Source organism: Chlamydotis macqueenii, chromosome 4 (genome assembly GCF_036417535.1).
Source record: "Chlamydotis macqueenii isolate bChlMac1 chromosome 4, bChlMac1.mat, whole genome shotgun sequence".
NCBI classification, from domain to species: domain Eukaryota; kingdom Metazoa; phylum Chordata; class Aves; order Otidiformes; family Otididae; genus Chlamydotis; species Chlamydotis macqueenii.
In genome coordinates this window covers 31,582,911-31,600,192 of record NC_141559.1, presented here as the reverse complement: position 1 = coordinate 31,600,192, position 17,282 = coordinate 31,582,911, and the positions used below count along the sequence as shown (strand labels likewise).

Sequence of the window (17,282 nt, the reverse complement as noted above, 5' to 3'; positions counted from 1 at the left end):
GCTACTGTACTGTGGTAAATCTGATGCTGCAAAAAAGCACACTACAAATATATCCAGAGCAGTGACCATTGTCTCCCCAATCTCATCCCTTCAGATATCGGATGTACATCCTGCATGGATGCATGGGCCACAGTCCCTCAGGAATGTCTGCTGTGCCGTGGAGCACCTTCTGCTCCTCCTCCTGCTTCACCCTTCACCATCTCTGCTGTTTTCATCACCTCCTCCCCCTCTCCATGTTCCATCCTCTCTCCCATGTTTTCTGCTATTTCTTAAACACACTTTCCCCGAGGCGCCGCCGTCTTGGCTGCAGGGCTCAGCTGTGCCCTGCCATGGGTAGGTTGGAGCTGGTCGGAACCGTCTGTGTCTGGCCCAGGGCAGCCCTGGCCTCTCCTCACAGAGGCCGCCATGCAGCCCCCGCTGTCAGCACATTGTGACATGCACCCATTAGCAAACGTAATGTTATTTGTTGTTGTTGTGGGTTGTTTGGGTTTTTTTTTTTTTAAGAGTATGCCAAGAATATTAAAACAGTTATGTTATTGGAAAACTGTTCCAATTCAACCTTGCTATTTTAAGGAAGTAGAAAATAATTCCTCAGGAGAATCGCAGTTTTGACAAAAGATGGGGGAGATAACTGCATCTGTGTACTCACAGAGATAGCGTGCTGTTGGAGAATTAATACCAGGCCATCCTGAAAATACAGTGTTTTTCATTTATAAGGATGGTCTTAGTTCTTCTTCATGTTCATCAGAGAATATTGACAAACAAACAAGTGTCCACAACAATATTTTCTGCACTGTAGTTACTAAACTAAATAATGAGACTTGGTACATATTTTTATGTACAGTCCCTCTCCCTGTGCCACACAAATCATGCAGAGTGGTAGATCCTGGTAATATAACTTTCATCAATGCAAAAAAAAAAAAAAAAAAATTAATGGGGATAAGTTCTCAGGTGTTAAAAGCCAACAAATATCTTTCTGGTGCTATCTTTTTAGTTTACTGTCATTTTTCAGTCTAGGAAGTGTACGGGGGAAGTGTACTGCCGTGTTAAGAAAAGACATTCAGTTCAGCTGTACAAGTTCCTATGGAGTATGAAATAGTCTCATGAAAATAATCAGAGTTTTTCCCTGTATTTCCCTCCTAAATCAAATTTGTATAGGAAAATGACCCTCAATTAGCAATGTCCATGCAGTGTTTTGATTGTAGAAAACAACTTTAAAGTGCCACATTAATGTGACTGCCAGTTAAGCTAAAAAATAAACACAGATTGCCTTAAAAATAAGGCATTTGAAGAAATGTTTCCTATTCCTGAATAAGGAATCTCTTAGATGTATTAATTTCTGAAGTGAACATAGAATTTTTCTGTGCTTTAAATGAATTGAAATTGATGTGTTCTTGAATGATTTGAGATGTACGCTTGTGTGCATGAATGTGATAAAAATAACCACATAGAGAACATAAATGCTTGAGTAATGCATGTTGTAATTGTAATGTTTAGCTTTAGCACTCACAAAATGATTGCACTATACATGAACGGAAGGACATGTTTTTAAATTCGTGGCCAAAATGGACTGCAGTCAAATTTGAGCTAGCTAAAGTGTTTGGAAAAAGTTCAGGTAGTTGGCAAGTCATAAGCTGGCTGTTAATGAATGCAGGATATACTGCCATCTTCTTCTGGGCATGTGGATGATTCTGTCTGTACTTTCATTTTAGATAAGTTTTTGGATAATATATATGTTTACTTGGTTATATTCCTCTCAGACACCCACCCTCCCATCCCCAAGTTCTGTTTTTAAAAGAAAAATATTTATCTGTCGTTCTGGCAAGGAGTTTATTACGTATTTCACATCATGGTGGGTGTGGCGTGCTGTTTGAAAATTGCATTCTGATGAGAGTTAGTACGTGTTGGCTTGGCAACAGTTTTTTAATTTAATTTCTTCCATCCTAGATGTTGTGAGAATATATAATCTAGATGCCCCTACTCCTAGGAAATCACTTCTGAAACATGAACATTTCTCATGTGCTGTAAATATGGGACATTTTCACAAATCATTGCATCTGATGAACAAGGTTCTCTGTGACATCTGTGAGTCATTGGCGAGCCCCAATCCTAGAGATCTCCGTTTCCAATTTTTTTTTCCCCCCTCCCCTCCCTTAAACTGGCAAATGCAATATAGTAGGGAACTAATGCCTGTATCAGACCAGCTTGCACTTAAATTGTAATGGATTGATTGGCCTGCGCTCAGGCTAACAACCGTTCTCACAAGTTGCTATTTTTGTGGGTTTTGCCTGGATGAGCCAATAGAGCTTTTGTAACTAATGTGCGTTTGTGTGGATTTTTTCCTCAGTTTTTTCCCCCTCTTTCTTTTAAACAAGGTAAAAATCAATGTAGCTTTCTGAGCTCTTTTTCAAGGGATGCAATATCTCTGCTGTTTGCTTTCTTTATTGTAATGCTACCATAGTGTTTGTGGTCAAACATCAGTCACTGTTTCCCACCGAGAAGATTTTGCTCCTGAAGTTGGTCTTGGCCCATCATGGCCAATCACCCCATGGGCAGTGAGCTAGCGAGAGCAGTTACTGTCTCTGTTTGCTCTGCGGGGGGCTGTGAGCTGGTGTGATCCCCTTTGCACATCACTACTCTGTAGGACCAAAAATAATTTATAACTAGAAGACTTATTTCTATGTTCACTTCTGGCTAAAAACAACACAGTATCTTGTATATGTGTTTTGTGTTTGGTTGTTTGGGGTTTTTTTTTGACAGCTCCTTAGCACTTTCCAGCTGATTACTCACGCAGTTCTCAATTTCCAGGCTATTTAGTCAATTTGATGGCTCTTGGGTAGTCGCTGATGTGGGCTGTCATTGTGATCTGACATTTCCTTGGTGGAGCTAACAGGAAGTCTGCTTCTGTAAAAGCCATGAAATTTGAGACCCCCTGCTTGCTTTTCTTATAAATCTGAGAATATTGATTCCTCCAAAGCCTCTCTACAAATGCCAAAGGGAGTGGAAAAAAATCAGAAATTGTCTTCCTCACTCCCACTTTTTTCTTATCTATGTTTCTCTCAACCTGCTGAAGTTGTTTAGCCATGTGGGTTTCTAACAAGGTTCTCTTTACAAGTCCTTGAGAGAGATGTTATGAAGCAATAAGATGTGACAGTTCCTTGCAATCATTTAAGGAAATTTAAAAAAAAAAAAAAAAGATAATATATTGCTGCTTTTTGTAAGTACATTCAAGCTAGGGACATGCATGAGCCACTTAGAAACATAAATATCCCTCGTAGCAGGGTTAGTTTCGGCAGCAGCAAAGAAAGATGCTATGCTGACATTCGATGTCCAGACTTGCATTTGATGAAAGAAGGATGACAAAGAAATAAGGGGACAAAAAAGTTTTAATTAAATGTGATATTTTAAGGGTGATCTGATGGCTTAGAACCTGTCCGATGACTCAGCAACTTGAAATGGGTTGTGTGTAGTGCGTAAGGAGGAAAGCATCCTTGATGTTTTTATCCCCTGCTTCCTCAGGGATAACCAGGAGTGATTAAGCCTCTCTGTTAGGAGTACAAGCGGTGTTTATCTCCAGCAATCTAATATGATTCTCTTGACGTTACACAGTGCTTTTCTTAACCTCAGAGTACTGAACAGTACATCCCAGTTGATACAGAGCAGTACTATCAGGTAGGTTTAGTAGTTCTCTTATCTTTCTAGTAAGTGTTACAGGATAAGGCAGCTTTCCCCTGAGAAAAATGGTACCAAAGAAGTAGAGGGCAAATGAAAGCATAGTGGATTTTGTTTTTAATAATTTGTAACAGCATGGAGTTTACATTTGCTTCTACTAGCTTTGAATATGACCTGTTTTTTCCACTCAGAACAAATTAATTATTGCTAATGGGATTTACACTAACACTTTTTTCCATTATATGTAAAACTTGAGCTATTGTGCATACTCTAGCAGGACTTATTTGAATTACTTATGCAAGTCCACAATATACTTTTTTTTTTTCTTTTTCCCCAAAGTAACCAGACAGGTTAACATGGTGACAGGATGTAGAATATTTGCCTTCCTATTTGTTTTCAGTGATTTTTTTTGGATCACCATCTCAAACTTTTGTTTTCCTCCTCATCCCAGATGAGTGCCATGAACATTATTTCTAGCTTATTGTGAGACAACCCTGGTTCAGTCTTTCCTGTTGCAGCAATTTTGGTCTATAAAAATAAATACTTACCAAGCCTTTTAACTTTTCTCTTTTTCACCTGCAATCTTTAACTAAATATAGACAAGGTTTGAAGTTTGGTCGTTGTCATTTTTGTATTTTGAATGGTTTTCATAGCAAAGCCTTTAGGTTTTATTCCAATGCAAAGCAATAGAGGTTATTGAAATCTCAAAATATGTGGCTGAGGTAAATTGTCTCCCATTTAACTCTAAATTCAATATCTGTTATCACTTTCTAATGAATAAAGCTGTGTATGCTCCTTTGTGGTCCCTGCTTAACAGTGTGTCTGTCTTGTAAACTAGTAGAGCCAAAAAAATTTCAGTTCAGGAAAGAATAAAAGCAAAGTGGAGCTAGAGGAAGTACAGGGTAGATTCCTGTAAGTGCCCAAAATGAGGCTTTTCATATTTATATTTTTGTTTTTAGTATGGTGAGAAATGTCCCTAGTTTCTGTAAAAGAGTATTTGGCATGGGAGCAAAAGATTGGAAGGGTTTGATTTTAAGATATAATCCTTGAGACATTTTATAATTTTATTTTTTTTTTTATGTTCAGGCATTTTACTGTCTTGTTTTCATTTCCTGTTTGCCTGGCAGTTTTTCAGTTGGGTTGGGTTTTGGTGTTGTTTGTTTTTGGTTTGGTTTGGGTTTTTTTTGTTGTTGTTGGTGGTGGTGGTTTTGAATTTGGATAACACAAAGTTAGCTGTCTTAGACAATTCCTCCGACTCTTTCTGACAATCTATAAAATGGCAAAATATTGATTAAACATAAAATCCTGTTGTGCATTATTTTAATTTTGTAGTGTTGTCTACCCTAAATTAATTTAAATAATACACATTTGTCTTTCAAAATCTGTATAAAGGATCATCACAGGGTTATTTATATTTCTGGATCTGAAGAGCCTGTATCAGGGTTTTTTGTGCGTGGATTTCATAGGGACATCTCATTTACATTTGAAAATAAGATTATGAGACTGTGGCTCTAGAACAGAGTGTAAATTTTTTTTGATTTGTCAAATGCTCTGTGACTATCTGCAGAAAAGAAATATGTTACCTTGCTGTTCTCACAGCTCTCAACAGGGTCAGACTAAATACCTGAATTACAATAGTAGCAATGTGCATTTGCCCTATCTCACTTCAGTGCCATATCATTTGTCCTTAAGAGGAGCAAGACAATTGCAACTCCTTTCCATTAAGATGCTTGCTGGATATGTGTTCCATATACCTTCTCAGCAGTCTACTAAAAAGAGCTTGCATGATGTGGGATTTCATGCCTGTGTGCAGTTAGACTTCTTGGTTTGCTGCTGAAAAGAAGAGATTAAAAGAATAAAATAAGAAAAAAAAAACAACCAAACAACTTTATTTCAGTAGATGAGAAGTATCTGCTCTACCTGAAGCAAAATGGTTTGTCTGAAGTTTTTGTAAGAAATAGCAAGGGAGGTGTGGATCTAGATTCACAGAATTCCTAAGAGAGGAAATTTTCTTCTTTTATGTAATAGCTGGGTGATTTGTGCATGCACTCAGAATATAGGAGACATAAATTCTTTTCTACCACAAAAAATTTCAAGTTCTATTTCTCATAATCACTCTACTATAAGGACAGCATGTCTGATGGGAGAATAACAGGCTGCTGGACCCCTGGCTTACAGTCCTTGTTCAATCACAGGGACTGTTTGACAGCCTATGCAAAGTGAAATGGCCTGAGAGCCAGTCTGGGGCTTCACCACCCAGTATATTCCTGTCTGACTCCCTTGGACTGGGGCACGTGAGGTGGTGTTAAGTAAGGAAAAATACTACATCTAAATCCTCCACATCCTGAATGATTGCTTTAATCACTTATGGGTTGATTGTGTGTATAGGCATTACGCACAAGTGGTAAGTCTCTCCAAGTAAGCAGGGCAACAAAAATTGTGTTTTCCAGCAAGCTTACAATGAATGAAAAAATCTTCCCAGTACTGTAGGCCCTCAAAAAAATTCTGCATTTGGGTTGCAAGGGCTGTGTAACATAAAGGAAAAGTAATTTAGCACTGTGGCAGAGCAAATGGGTAAAGAGAAAGGTTTATGAGCCCAGATTCAGGTGAACCAATTTAATTCTGGAAGTTGAAGGCATCAGCAGCCTTCTGGAGGAAAAACAGGTGACTGTTGCTTGCAGAGACAACTGTTGGTAAGAGTTATGCAGAGGTCCTGTCTTAAGTCTTCTAAAACTCTGTGCCTGTAACATGATAGTTAAAATCCTACAGAAGCCTGTCTGTTTCGTCCCGCCTGCAACAACTCTATTGTTAGTGAGAGATTTCCCAAAAAGATGAAGTCAAGGCTTTACATTTGATTCCGCTGTCTGTTGTGTAGCCTTAAATACATCTATACTAGTTGACTGGGGTTGGTAAAATTCATAATGCAATTGTTATGAACTATAATACTCTTTCTTTTAACATTATATTACAGAATAAATGTATGGCATAAAAAGTAAATTTAATATTACCACGTGCCTGCATTGGGCTAGTTGGATTTATTTTCCCTGTAATTTTGATGGCTTTGCGTATGTACTAGCTTATTTCAATTTGTAAAACCTGGTCCTTGGTTTGTTTAATTTGCCATAATTTATACTATATCTCGGAGGGAGCCCTTCCTGTTCATACCAGCTTGGAAAACCAAGGGGTATCATAGTTGGAAGTTCTGGGGCAAAACCAATAAAATCTTGTAAAGGCAGAGTTCCCCTTTGACTAGTGTTTTCAATGAATGTGGAAAGAAGCATGGTCATCTGTAACTAATGGCAAAGTTGGAGAAAACACAGTCTTAGCCAGCCAGGAGCTCCTCCTTCTCTCTCACAGATGTCTGCCTTCCCAGTGCCAGGCTGTCTATCTTTATCTACAAGTTTCCCTGCTTTAATTTGCCCAGGCTTACTTAACATCATAAGGACATGCTGTTTAAAAATCCCTTCACTTGAAGTGGTCAGGTTTCTGATTCGCGGAATTGCGAGTCCTGTTTATTTCAGCTGCAGGAAAGTGGTCATAGCCTGTGTTCTAAAACAGTTGCCCTACTAATTTTATCATTCTTCACGTGAGCAGTGTTTTCTATAAAGTGTATTGTTTTGTCTAATCTATTTTTCATACCAACAGTACTGTTAACAACTCCCTTTGCAGTTGTATCTATTAAAAATAAAACAATGGTATCAGTCCACTGAAACAGTATTATGTGCTATAGTCTTCCTTTGTGAAAAGAGAAAACACTACAAATAACAGTAGTCCCTGGCTCAGCAGCAGGATGTGCTCATATGAATCCCTGAGCCTGTGCCAGCTCCTATTAACAGCAAAAAGACAATAACTGAAGGCAGTGGACAGTTTCCGTATTCTGAAGCCAGAGGAGTTTCTATTTCTGTTACACTTCCAGGTATAAAAAATTTACGTGTGAAGAAAGCTGTCCTTTAGCTGATAGAAATGTGCGATACAGTGACATCTCAGTATACGCGTGATTACAAGGCAGTAGCGTACGGTTGATTGTGGATAGCCTGAACAGCATGTTTGTTGCTTTTGAGAAACAGCTGGATCAAATCCTAGAAAAGGTGACATTTGAGGATGTCTTGAGGTCTGTAGCCCCCTGAAACTTCCTCCCACCTCATAAGAGCTTTTATGGTCATTTCATTGTTGTTCTCCAGTGAAATCTGCAAATCTGGTTTTTGGTGGTAGACTTGAAGACCTTCCCAAGAATCTGTACATGGGAGTACAAGGGAACTGAGCTCCCAGTCTCCTCTGTGGAAGTTCACATAGAAGACTTTACTGCAAATCACAGTGAAGGTAGAGGAATATCATATAGCTAATTGTCTTTATGGTAAACATCAAAAGTGAGGTTGCCAGACAAGTTTCGTGGTGAAATTGTGGCTATAGTTTGTTCCACTGGGGAGGGTAGGTACCCGTTTTGTCAAAAATGGATACTAGGCTAAAGCACTTCATATAGGCTCTATACTTGCGTCTCCTTTGAAGAAAAAGGAAGTCTTTGCGATGGAAGTCTCAAGGTGGAGTTGGGATAAGGCATGTTGGTCATGCCAGAGCTGGGAGACATTCTCAAGGCATTTAATGGAGTTGTAATCACAATTTTAGATTGCCACCAAAAACCTCAGAATCTTGGGATACCTTAAGTGCCGATTGGCATCAAGCAGACAAAGAAACCCATGAGGTCATAGGAAAGAAGATGTTTCTTGCTGGAAGAAACTGTTGAGGCTGTTAAAATAGTGGGGGAAACTGCTTTAAGCAAGGACTTTTTACTGCATTTCCAGGACCTTGACAGACCTGAGAGGTGAGCCCATGCAAACTTCATGAAGTTCAACAGGGTCAAGTTCAAGGTCCTGCACGTGCATCAGGACAATCACAAGCACAAATAAAGACTGGACAGAGAATAGGTTGAGAGCAGCAATGAGAAGGACTTAGGGGTACTAGTGGATGAGAAGAGGTGATTCTCCTTCTCTATTCCACTCTCATGAAATCCAACCCGGAGTACTGTGTCCCCCCAACATAAGAAGGACTTGGACCTGTTGGAACAAGTCCAGAGAAGGGCCATAAAGATGCTCAGAGGGCTGGAACACTTCTCCTATGAAGACAGGCTGAGAGAGTTGGGGCTGTTCAGCCTGGAGAAGAGGAGGCTCCAGGGAAACCTTATAGCAGCCTTCCAGTACCTAAAGGGGGCTTATAGGAAAGATGAGGAGAAACTTTTTTAGCAGGGCCTTTTGTGATAGGACAAGGGGTAGTGGTTTTAAACTAAAAGAGGTAGGTTTAGACTAGATTATAAGGAAGACATTTTTTACAATGAGGGTGGTGAAACATTAGAGCAGGGTGCCCGGAGAGGTGGCGGATGCCCCATCCTTGGAAACATTCAAGGCCAGGTTGGATAAGGCTCTGAGCAACCTGATCTGGTTGGAGTTGTCCCTGCTCCTTTCAGTGGGGTTGGACTAGATGGCCTTTAAAGGTCCCTTCCAACCCAGACTTTTCTATTATTGTAATATCATGTCTCGTTTTTCAAATAGATAAAGACAGAGCAGGGCTGAATGGGTTTTTGGGGGTTTTTGCGTTGCCTTTTTTTTTTTTCTATTTTAAATACTCTTCCTGATTCTGTTTTTTTGCAAGTCTTAGAGATGCATGAAGATAGTAGGCTTACTCTTTGCCATTCTTTATTTAACATCCCTGAATTTTAACGCTGTTCAATTTTGGCTCTAGAAATGGCAGTGATACTGAGAATAAGAGGATTTTTTTTTTTCTCCCTGCTTTGTCTCCCCTTTTATTTCTTGCTTTGGGAAGTGTGGTAATTTGACAGTCCTTATATGTGTTTCAAACTTTTGTGGAAATCATCTTATTCTGTGGTACTTGACATTGCTCGTCTGCCTTCATACAAAATAACAAGGAATGAAAGCTGCACTAATTCAAATGTCAATTTTAGGCAAGAAAGACTTTCATTTTCTATAGTGGGTACAAAATCACTGGATTTTGGGTCATCTCTTGCACTAATACTAAATATGCACCTGTGTTAATTGAAGCTTTACAAAGCACTGACCTTAGACTTTTTCTACAGTTGGATGACTTAACGGCTTAGAAATGCACGCAGCTTAAAAAATGAGAGAGAGACCATGTTCTTAAAGGTGAACCCTGTCTTTTTCTCTTGGTTTTGCATTTGGCCCATGTGGCTTGTCTCAGAACATTGCTGTGCACAAGAAGAAGTTGAACAGAGTCATATGCTATTTTCTGTGTATACGTATAAATTCGTGTGTATGGGTGCTGCAGATGCACCAAAGAAGAAAATGCTTGCATCTAATTTCTAAAAACATTTCTGATGTATTGACTATGTTCCTGTTAAAAACAAGTTGATATCAAAAGCAGCAAGGGGGAGATGAGAGAAAAATGTAGGCTAACTAACAGTGCCTTACTATATAGCAGTCTGAAATTCCCATGCTAACAAAGGGAAATAATTTATTATACAGAACATGAAAAATGGCAAAGTGCACTTGGCTCTGTCCTCACTAATTCATAGGCAAAGATCAGGCATAACTCTTGGAAAAGTCAGAAAACTTCAGACCTTTCACAACTAGAGATATAAGATCAGGGCTATTTGCTACGCTTAAGCCTCCTGTTTTATACAAGTTCTGCAGAAACAGACTTAAAGACAATGGGATAATGTACCAGAATTATGCAAACTCATGCATTACAACGCTTTTTGAAATTATTTACTCTTGGCAGCTAGTCAGCTGTAATTAAATTTCTGAAAACTGACCTTCTTTTTTTTCCTTGGAATGCTTCTTGCAGCACACTAATGAGATGCAGTGGGAAAGGTAGGCAGCGTCTGTCCTTTGATCAGACCAGCCCAATGGCAGAAAGACCATATAGGCATTACTGCAACGCCCTTGGCAGTGCTCACGTTGCTGAGCAAATTTTGCTTTACTTAGTCCTAAAGAAACAGTTTTGAAACTTCAGCATTTTTTCTTTTGTGTATGCAGGATTCAAGCAGCAGACTTGGACATTTAGAGTGCCACTTACCTATATATGGACCAGCCTTTTACTGCTTACCTAAGTACTGGGCAGAAAAACAGACTTGTATTTTTTAACTCCAGCTTTTCAGATGTGCTACTTAATCTATTATATCCTTCAGATATTGCGGTAAAATGGGAATAACTATACTCCCTTGCTTTTGTAAAGTATTGGACATGCCTGAATGAAAAAAATACAGTTTATGTCATTTTTGTTTCTCTTTTTTGCCTCTTTGCTCTCCTATGGCATGGTACGTGTAGAACTGCAGATCAGACGGTGGTACGTAGTACGATGGCTCAGTGCCAGCATCAGGGCATCCCTGCAGGCTATGCAAGATAAGTGATGGTGGGTCCTTTTTTCCACATGGGCACAGAATTCAATACTGGAGCTAAACACGCAGGTGTGATGCCCCAGAGGCATTTGACATCTGAAGCAAACATCCTGGAGTTTTGTGCCTCCCCTGTGATGTTGGATAGAAAAAGCAAGCTAAAGGGAATGGCACTGTTTGCAGTCCACAACCAGGAGCTCTCCATATACACAATAAGCCTGGTTCCCCTCTTATTTGCATCCAGTAGTGACAGACCAACTTGCTTGAAACTCGTGAGGAGATACTAATGCAAAATCAGTAAATGTACCAAGAAAGAATCCTACAGTGGAGTCAATACTCTTGTTGTACGGAGTTATCGTAGCAGTGTGTTTCATGGAAGAGCTGGAGAGAGGGGAGAAAATCACAGCAGTCACTAAGTGAAATGCTGCACTCACAGGACTGAAGACTGCAATGAAGGAATAAAGTAATTTGCTTGTTTCTGAAGTAATGCAGTGAGCACTGGTGCTTAGATCCAATAGCAATTAAAAGTTTTTAAGAGAGCTAGGAAGAAAATTGTAACTGCCGTTTGAGGGAAAAGGGAGTGAGTAAACTCAACAGTTCAACTGCTTCACTCCACATGGTGTTGCTGCATGTGACACTGCTGCCCTTGTGCTATACGGGCTGTGGAAAACAAGTTCTGCTCCAGTTTTGGAGGCTGAAACTGCCTTTTTTCCCTCCCCACATTAAGCAGCATTCCAAAATGCTACTTAAAGGCAAAAGGAAGCTTTGTGTCTGAATCCAAATAGGATTTGTGTCAATTGATTTCTGATAGTTGGTTAGGTATGTCTTTTGTTGAACACGTGTCTCTTCATTGTCAGAGATGGATTTTAAACCTCCTGGCAATCCTGTTTTACTATGGTGTGCATGGTTTAGAACAACTGCTGCTTCCAATTAAGGTTAAGTGTTTACTGTTACCCAAATGTTCCTTATTGAAAATGTGTATTTTCCATTTCTGAGTTATGCAAATTTCTTTTTCTGTGACTTTGGAAAAAGTCAAGGGAAAAAAAAAAAAGCTGCATTACCTTCATTTCCTGGCATCTCTTGCAACCATTAAAGTCAAAGCAATCTCAGTAAAAGGTTGCAACTGGCACCTAAGGAACACTGCACCACTATTATTCCTGGAGTAAGAGAGCAAAAATAGATCTCAGACTTAGGCACATTTTGTCTTCTTTCGCCTTCTCTTCACATGCTGAGACTGCTGCCAAGCCCTGCTGCTGCTTTGCCTGTAACATGCACCAAGCTGATTTTTCCTCAGTGCCCTTTTAACCGACACGTTTGCCAGTGTGTTGGCTGTCGACCATTTCAGCTGTTGCAGTATCACTGGCACTGGCCTCCTTGCTGTATCTTCTGCTTTCTTCCGTTGCTCCCACATTGCAGCAACCTGCATTCTCCTCCTTGATGTTTAAATGAATTTTTTTTACTTCCCAGCTGCAAATCTCACTACCTCCTCACTTGACAGCTAGCATTTAACATCCTCTATGACCTCAAAGCCGTGATTACATCCTGTTACTCTTCATATTCCTTTATTGTTGTTGCTTATGAAAACCTGTGGATTCTTTTTGCGATACCCATGCCTTCCAGTGTACATTTCTGAATTCATATATTCACTATATAGGAATTACACGCTCAACCCTTTTAAAATGTGATGTTCTGTGTTTCACCATTTTATGTGGTTGTTAGTGAATATGTAGCTTATCTGAGGTCGTAAGGACCAGTCACGCTGCATGTCAGATATGGAACCATGTTGAGGATGTTTGTAAATAGTATGTACTGAGAGACTGGATTCCTCTGTTGCTGGTACCAGATACCCAGTCTGATACAAATATCTGCCTTTCTCCAAAATGCCCGATCATGAATGTTTATTTCCCAGGAGCTGAATTTTCCATGCATGTTTCACCCCCACCCCTTACCTCAATACCTTACGATTGCCCTTCAGTTGAACACCGTGTCTGTGATCTTCTGTGTGAAATGCTTACTCCTTTATCGAATACTTCTACTTATAATACATTCTCCACATCTGCTGGCATTTTTTGTTTATTTGCCAAGACTTTGTCTCCTGCCTACAGCTCTGCTTTTATTTACCTCCTTCACTCCCCATTACATACATGACTGTGTCTCAATATTGTGACACATGCCCCTCATCCCTCACAATCAGCAGTGCTCTTGCTCTGAGGTTGCTATGCATCTGGAACCCTTTGTCACTTAATCCCATTGTTGTAGACCACATCGTCTTGCCTTTCAAATCTTTCCTCCTCGTAAAGCTTAGTTATATCGGGCTGGGAACATAAAGCGCTTTCAATGGCACACTAATGCACAAAACAAACAGTGAAAAGCTGCAACAAAAGACTTTGTTTTCAGTCTTTGTGCATGTTTTAGCTTGGCATGGAAAACAATTTCCTTGCTTTGCTTTCTGACCTTCGGCAAGTAATTCCCCTTGGCACATCTGGGGGTTTTTTTTCTTCTGTGAAATAGAGATGAAGATGCTGAGCTTCTTTGCAAAGCATTTTCAGGGGTACAAATAAAAAAGCATTCTATAAAAGGTAGTTGATATTTTTGTTCTTGTCATTATTGTTATTCTGTGTGTCAGTCAGCGGAATAAGCACAATGTCTATTCTTAGCAAATAATAATGGTGATAGTTGTTTTGACTCATCTAAGGTTTTCTTGAGTGGCTAAGTTGCTAATGGAACTGATGTTCTGTACTCCTACAGACTTCTCAGTTTTTGCCCATCCATATATTTTTTGGCAGCCAATGTACTGTCTTTCTTGCTTTCTTTTTATTCTCATACAAAGCTCTTTTATCTTGATATCGAGTCCCTCTTTCATGGCAAATGCAAGATCTGGCCTTAGTATTGTTTGCTCTTCAAATTGCTCTGTTCTATTCACTTGTCTGTAGAATTTTTTCTGAAAAAAAAAAAAAAAATAGATGTGTGGCTTTTTTGGTTTATGAAACTACTTTTCTCTCTCTACAATGCCACATTTAAAAAAAAGTTCCTCTACTATCGCCTTAGCAGAACATTCCCTGAATGTTTGCTGTTTGCACTGTAGGAAAGAAAACTCTCCCAGATTCCTGTTCACAAATTTCTTTTCCTCTGGGCCACGGTCTTATTTTGAGCAGTATTGTTCAGTAATATCTGTGCTTGGGAGAATGCCAAGCTCATCCAGGGCAGCACAGGCAGCTATTTCCATTGTAGGGCTTCCAATTAAACTAATGCTACCAGCTGTGTGTTCTTTTGTCTGCTCTGGACTAGGTTGTGGTATTGTGCTTCGCACTGCATCTCTCCAGTAGAGCCTGTTGTCTCCATATTAATGGTTTGGGTAAGAAAGTGGAGCTGCAAACATGAGCACGCAGAAAAGAGAGGGGATGTAAAGGAACCTCTGGCAACGTGAATTATGCTGAGAAATGGACCTTCTTACCTTGGAAAAAATGGTTGAGGAGGAACACAAATGTAATGCTTTGTATTTAGATCATGCAAAAGTGTTGTACAGAGGTATCATAATCACCAAAGCATAAGAGAAATCAGATTACTCATCCAAAGTTATTCATGCAACAATGTAATGGCAGAGGTGGGACCAGGATATGAGTTTTCAAATTCTCAGTCCAGTGCCAAGTCCTCTAGATCTTATTCCTTGACACTGGAGGAGATGAAGTGAAGTAGGTGGGGAAAAAAAATAAAATTAAAAAGAGGTGGAGGAGGAAGCATGAAAAGGGAGAGCAAGTTGCTTTGCCTGACTTGAGCAGATCCTGAGGAGGGAGGGAGAACAGGCAATGGGAGGATAAAAGCCAATATTCTGCAGTGTGCAGGGGAAGAAAATGCAGATAGGAAGGTAAAGTTCCAATCCCAGATAGAAGGGCTGGAAGGGAAAATTACCTGACAATTTGACTGATAGGTGGCAAGGAAAGTGTAATTTTTGTCAAATGGCATCAAGCTCAGTGTTTTATTCTCTTAACAAGAATGTTGTCCTGGCTTGTTTTGAGCAAGACTATAAAATGAGAATTGTTGATGCTCAAGGTTTAAACAGGTTTTGTTGTTGTTGATATTTTTTCCCCAGCACTTCTACACAGACTTTCAGAGAACACAGAACTAGAGTAAATACCTATGATTTTATCAGGATGTTATCTTTTGATAAAATTGTCTTTAATTTTATATTAAGCTGCTTTAAGACTCAGCCTTTTTGCTTCTGTATAATTGCTGCTATGCAGCAATTGTCTGCTCTGCAGCAGGCGACCTAGCTATTAAAAAGGGTATCAGACACTATGTGCTGCTTAATAACTTCTCATACAGTGCTGGGTAGAGAAATTAAAGGATTTGGCCACAGTGCAAGGGCAAATATGAACAAAGGGATGGAGGAAGTTGCATAGTAGACCGAAGTAATATATGCTTCATCATTAAACAGGTAATCAAGTGTAATCTACCAATGGTTACACATGAAATGAAAAGTTTTCATTTTGCTGAATGGATGAATGGAAATTGCTTATGCAACACTTTGAACAAGAACGTTTGGCAGTTGGTGAGATTTAGCTTGTCTCAGTGAGCGATCACAAAAAAAAAAAGGAAGGATTTTGGAGTAATTCTTGGAATCTAGGCCTGGGTTTCCTTGCATTCCTGTTTTTTTCCAATGGGCTACATTAACTTTGCAGATAGACATCTCTAGTAAGATGCCAGGATCCTACAGGTCAATTTTGTGATCTGTCTGTAGCCCTTTATCCAATGGATGTCTCTGCCTGGCTTTGATTGATTTAACCTCTTCCTTTCACTGCCCATCTTCACCCATGAGCACTCATATTGAACCTTTCTACAGTACAGCAGTACTGGCTGGCACAGCCTCCTCTTTCCCGCTCTGTCTGCACTACAGCCTCTTTTACCTCTCAACCATAGGCACTCTGAAAAGCTGTGACAGTTTTTTGGGAGTATTCTCATGTTCACGTGCTAGAGGACATGGCAGCTAAAGCCATTCTTAGCTGAAGATTTGAGGCTGTGTAACTTATTTAAAATGTTGGGGTGTTTTAATGTTTTTCAGAGCAGTTCAGGCTTCTTGAAGGGCTTGGAGTCATCTCTTCTCTGAGACAAAGCCTGGGTGCAATTGTTGAATAACAGGTGGAGCCAAATTTGAAAAAGATATATATTATACTGCTGTTTCTCTACCTGCTGTGGTAATCTGGCAAGACACATGCCCTCTGTGTGCCTCTGTAGAATTGAACAGAAGAGCTGCAGTTTGGCTTGTAGGAAAAAATAAATTAACCTGGACATTCGTTCAAAAAGAGAACTTGCATAGCCGTTCATTTGGTAGCTGTACTACTTTCAAGCTCTTCTGTTGCATCCTGCAAGAGATGATGTCAAAATATTTTTTGTGTATAAATCTTGCCTCCCTCCACACTTGTGAGACTTCAAGTTTATTTTTTTAAGGCTCAGATGAATTATTAAATTTTAATGTGGTGGATTTAACATTACCATAATCGGCAAAGCCTGTATACAGGAAAAAAATCTGACCTAGAAAAGACTCTCACAAAATGCTTTTCAATAACAACATTCAAGAGTGATTGTGGAGTTTTGTGCAACAGAGATGCAAATGCACTTTCTGGTAATATTTTTTACTCTTTGATATCAGAAGTTTGGATTATTTTTCCCAAATAAAAAAAAAATCCCAAGGCTTAGGAAGCACAGCTGTTAAGACTCAAACACAAGTTTGGTTTACAGTCAGGACAAGCTAAAATCCCTTAAAGGTTAATTACAAGTGAATTTAAAATACTGTTAGCAGTCCAAGTTGTGTATAATGTAGTGGAGGGGAGGGGGAGATTGGCTAATGTTTACAGAGGAGATGTAAATGAAGTCGCTTTCTATAACCTTATCAAGAAAAGGAACAGGATAGGCTCTGTTATCTGCACTGCAGAGGAGAATATTCTTTAAAATCCAATCAATAATTTTTATTCCCCCTCAACTTACCCTTATTTCCTTCTGAATAGTTTTCAGGATATATTAAAAATGTGCTGTCACTCATCTCAAAATAATTCAGTTCTAAGTCTGGGATGAACCATTGTGTTACGAAGGAAAAATAATTTGCAAGAGCAGAATTGCCATCCAAAAGTGACTAAAAGGATTTATTGAAAATTTGAGGCCAGGCTCACTTGATCATGGGTCTCATAATCACATTTTATCCTTACTTCTTGTGTCTGAGTTTATAAACACCAAACAAAAAGACATGTAGTTT

The 17,282-nt window shown here is 39.4% G+C and overlaps 1 protein-coding gene across 2 annotated transcripts in view; it reads left to right on the top strand.

The window, feature by feature from the left end:
- GRID2 (glutamate ionotropic receptor delta type subunit 2) overlaps positions 1-17,282 on the top strand; it is a 739,921-nt gene that overhangs the window by 409,402 nt on the left and 313,237 nt on the right. The gene's annotated exons all lie outside the window — the stretch shown is intronic.